This window comes from Octodon degus, unplaced genomic scaffold, assembly GCF_000260255.1.
Source record: "Octodon degus isolate 3935 unplaced genomic scaffold, OctDeg1.0 scaffold00092, whole genome shotgun sequence".
In the NCBI taxonomy this organism is placed as follows: domain Eukaryota; kingdom Metazoa; phylum Chordata; class Mammalia; order Rodentia; family Octodontidae; genus Octodon; species Octodon degus.
The window spans coordinates 6470061-6474994 of NW_004524668.1; the positions used below are offsets into that span (position 1 = coordinate 6470061).

At 40.3% G+C, this 4934-nt stretch overlaps 1 protein-coding gene across 7 annotated transcripts in view; it reads left to right on the plus strand.

Moving 5' to 3' along the window:
• Nucleotides 1-4934, plus strand: part of Ubr4 (ubiquitin protein ligase E3 component n-recognin 4) — a 134468-nt gene that overhangs the window by 25134 nt on the left and 104400 nt on the right. The gene's annotated exons all lie outside the window — the stretch shown is intronic.

Sequence of the window (4934 nt, forward strand, 5' to 3'; positions counted from 1 at the left end):
CCTATTCTTAACTTTTACTTTTTCAAATAATCTTTGCCACTACAGAAAAAAAAAAAAGTAATGTGACAAACATGACCTCGGCTAGCTTCCCTACAAAAACACAATTGCAGCCATCGTCCTTCAAATCTAAAATAATTCATAATAGGTACTACTGTTATGTGCACCTGTAGTAGACTGACAAAATTTACCTATGTTGTATATATTGTAGTTCTTTGGACTGCTGTATGATAATCTTGTGTTTGTGGTGGTGCCAGTTAATCTATTGAAGTACATATGAATTGTGTCCAGGTTTTATTGCTATTCCAGATGTCATTGTGCTCTTTTTTATTATGTGGCTGCTGTTATACAAGGGCAAGTGGTTCTTTTGGGCCTCTAACTAGGAGTACATTGCCAGATGATACAAAGTGTGTCTTCAGCACATAAGATTACTGCTGTCTTCAGTGGCTACACCCAAGTTTTGGTCCCACCAACAGCGTATCAGAGATCATGTGGCTGCATATCCTTTCCCAACACTTGATGGTACCAGTTTCTTCACGTGGTCAAAGTTAGTAGTTCTCTACTTGTGTGTACAGAAGGGTTCCTGAGGACTTTGTCAGAAATGCGGATTCTGGGCCTGAATGGGTGTGGGTTTAATGAAGTACTTAGCTAGAAGGTACAAGACCCTGGGTTCAGTCAGCACTGCAAAGAAACAGCAAAACAAAACTTCTTTTCTTTGCAGATTTGTTATTCCCTGATATCCCCTCCTTCAATAACTTCATTTTCTAAGACAGGGTCTCACTATGTAGCCCAGATTGCTTTTGAACCCACTATGTAGCCCAGGCTGCTCTTGAGTTCATAGCAATCAATAACTTTTAATTAGGTTTCCCAATAATTTTCCAAGAGGATTAAAAAAAAATGTTATTGTAACTCTGAGATTATTTCAGCCAGGTGTGGTTGTACATGCCTGTAATCCCAGCACTGAGGAGGCTGAGCCATGAACTCAAGGCCAGCTTGGGTTACATAAGGAGTTCAAGGTCAGCCTACACTACATAGTGAAACCCTGTTTCAAAAAAGAAAATATTATTTTAGCAGATTTTCAGAAATAGGATATAGAGTGAGGGATGTAGCTGGGTCACACAGTGCCTGCCTGGCAAGTGCAGGGCCCTGAGTTTTATTTCCAGTACCTTTCTTCCCAGAAAGAACTAGGATATAACTCAAGGGCATGTCAGTTGTCCCAAAATTGTAAAATCCTGGAGACTATTCCCCCCATAAACATATTTAATTTCTACCTGAGGAAGTTTTTTCCAGCAATATATAGCTAAAAGTTTATAAAATTGTAGTTAAGAATTAATAACTTTCTATTACTCTGAGCTTTTCTTCAATCGAAACCATTAATTTATCTCACTTATACCCTTTCTATGGTTGGTTTTTTTTTTTTTTGCAGAACTGGGGATTTAACTCAGGCCCTTGTGCTTGCCAGGCAAGTGCTTATTCTACTGAGCCATTGGTTGGCTGTTTTTAAGGGGTTAAAAATCTCATAATCCAAAATTCTTTGGGAAGTTCCTTATTTTGTTATTATTATTATTTTTAATTTAAAAGATCATTTTGGGGCTGGATATATAGCTCAGTAGTAAAGTGTGTGGTCCTGAATTTGATTTCCAGCAACAACTCCCATTCCCCCCAGGAAAAGATCATTTATGTTGAACTACTGTTACATAGAATATTATATTGTGACATGAGAAAATAGAAATTGAGTAGAAAGGTTGTTAACCTAACGTAAAGTGCTTCAGGTAGCACGTAGCCTGCAGTACCTTCTTAGGCTATATGAGAACAAGGTATTTTCCCAGTGTTGTCAGATCTTTTCTCAGTTCTGAGTTTATTTAGGAAACACTGAAAAAATTGTTTCCTGTCTAAAGTTGTTTAAAGAATAGAGGAGAAACTCCCCCCCCCCCCATAGAAGTCCTTAAGGCTCATATAATGATAGGGGATTATTACCATTTTAGGAAATCCTATAGTGATCCACTCTTTAGCATTTAAAGAACAATCATAGCTGTTGTACAGAGACGCACCCTATTGCTCTTACTAAGGATGGGATGACAAAGGGAATCCTCAGACCTCTTTTTTCATCTTATCTTTAAAGTGGGATTTTAAAGTTTTTCCTAAACTTTTTTTTTTTTAACTTCATTGTGGAAGAAAGTTGAGGATAATTACTGTATTTGCTGTCAAATCTCTCTACTTGCATGGTGTTTAATATACAAAGAATTTTTAATTTTTTATGTATCTAGGACAGGGTTTACGGTGTCTACAGGGTCTCACTACACCGATTGGCTTCCTAGTGATTCTCCCTCCCAGACTGTAAGTGTAAATAGTCATGCATTGTATCCTCCCTTGGGTCTTTGTCAGCTACCCTGTTTTGAGTAAAACCTGTAGGTTCCTCAATACTTAGAGAAGAAATTATATCCCCCTTACCAGTGGCATTGGAACGTCTTGGCAGGTGGATTTCCTGCAAAAAGTCTGTTACAAATTTGTCTAATCAAGCAGTCTAGAAAGGTGTTAACACAGCTGGAGTCTTTCAGGCATCACTAAGTCTTCGGGTTTCTCTTATTGGGGAAAGCTGTCTCTTTATTAAGTGTTTATTAGTACCCATGAGGAGTGTAATGCCTTCCTAAGTGCTATGAGGTAACCAGAGGTGGAATTAAAACACTTGTCCAGGAGTAGAGTTTGGTCAGCATACGAGAAGCATAATTCTGTAAGTGTTCAAATGAAAGAAGTGGAGTGATGTTGATATGAAGAAGGGAAATGCTCCTAGTGTGGGGGGTGGGAGTTGGACAGGAGGACTTTACAGAAGTGGGGGCATGTGCTGTGTTACAGAAAGGATGGGCAGTGTTAGAACGCCAAGGAGGAGGTAAAAGGGCACTAGCAAAGAAAGTTAAGTACTACATGGCAAAATTGCTTCAGCAAGAGAAGCTGACAAAGAGGTTAGGCCAGCTTGTGAGGCATCTTGAACTCCATAGGAGAAGTTGAAGTAGTGGAGACACCCAGGTCTGGGGACACACACTGGCAGTCCCACAACTAGGAAGGCTGAGATTAGTGTGGTAGTTGGATGTACACTGGAGAAGCATTAGTGGCAGTAAGATGGAGTAGGACATGATAAGTGGTCAGAACAGTGCCTGGCTTTAAACCACAGAGGTACCACTTCATACTTATCAGGATGGCTTTTATCAAAAACAAACAAACAAAAAAAAAGGAGTAAGTGTTAGTTAGGATAGAGAGTAGAATCCTTGTGCATTGCTGGTGGGAATATACAGTGGTATAGTCTATTATGAAAATGGAATGGAAAATGTGGAATTACCATATGGCCTGTGTAGCTCAGGGGTAGAATGCTTGCCTGGCATGCACAAGGCCCTGAGTTCAATCCCCAGTACAGGAAAAAAAATTATATTGTTCAGCCATCCCACTTATATTCTAAGGAGATGAAAACAGGGACTTGAACATTTGTGTATTCGTGTTCATAGCAGTACCATTCACAATAGCCAAAAGGGGAAAGAAGCCTGGTGCTCATTAGTGTTTGAATGGATAAGCAAAATGTATGTTTCTGCCACCAATACAACCTGATGAACCTTGAGGACGCTATCCTGAGTGCAGTGAGCCAGCAAAGGTGGGTCCCATGTGTTTGTGCTCACAGTCAGGTTCAGAGGCAGGAAGTGGAAGGGTGGCTCCCAGCGATTTAGGGAGGGGGCATGAGAGATGAGTACGTTCAGCTTCTGATGAAGATGAACAGGTTTTGGAGGTGGATGATGTGGAAGGTTGCACAAAAGTGTTTAAGTCTGCAGAATTGTAACATGTAAAATTTGTTCAGATACTGAATTTTATATTTTACTGCACAGAAAAGTAAGAAGAAAAGGTGCTCAGCACATAGTGCAAGTCCTTCCTGAGAGTTAGCTCTGGCTGGGCATGGTGGCACACATCTGTCATTTTAAGCACTGTCAGCTGAGGCAACAGCAAGTTGTGTGTCTCAGAAAGCCAAGCAAAGGTTTGCCTCATTGTTAAAAACCAGATTCCCGTGAATTAGTTGTGTATTTCTTTTGACCATGAAGCCTAAAAAACTGACACTAAGGTGAAAAGAGAACAAAAGTTGTAACTTAAAAAGCTGTTGTCAAAATAGCATTATAAGGAGTTCATATTACCCATCATCCATATTTATAGCTGCCTGCACCTTGAACATTTAGTTTTTGTTCCCCAACTATTCTCATTCTTCCAGTAATAGTCAATTTTCTGTTTTTCTTTGCTGAGGTTAGAACTCTGGGCATGGTAGGCAGGTGCTCTTAATTAATCCCCCCCATGCCAGTTGAATCTAGGGCCTTCCACCCCAAACAACACCCCCAGTCCTTTGAGACAGGGTGCTGCCACAGCCTCCTGCAGGCCTGCACCACCACGCTCTGTTAGGAGTTAATTTTAAGAGTGGAGCAGTCATTTATGGCTGTGGGTTTCAGTAAACCTTCTGGCTGTGCTTGTGTTCTTCTGCCTCCCTCATTAGTGACGCAGAACACGTAGGACCTACCTGCTATCACTGCCTTTTGTACTCTGTGAAAGTGTGTTTACAGTGTGTGGCCTGTGCTCGGCGCCTGGCCTGTGTTAGCTGCCATGTATGGAACTGCTCTTGAGATCCGAGGCATCTTGGATCCCATTTACTTCTAAGAAATAGAACCATCAAGGATATTTTGTAAGAATAGAATTTAATTTTGTTTATTTAGAAATGTAATCTGTTTCCTGAGGTAGTGAAAGAAAGGCCATCAACCATTATAGTTGTTCTGGAAGTTTTCTTTTAAAAGGATCAACTTCTTTTCTTTTCTTTTTTTTTTTTTTTTTGTATTTTAGGGAAGGGTCTACAGAGTGTTCAGGGTCTCACTACTACATTGGACTTGTAGTGATCTGCCTGTTTACAGCCTCTCAAG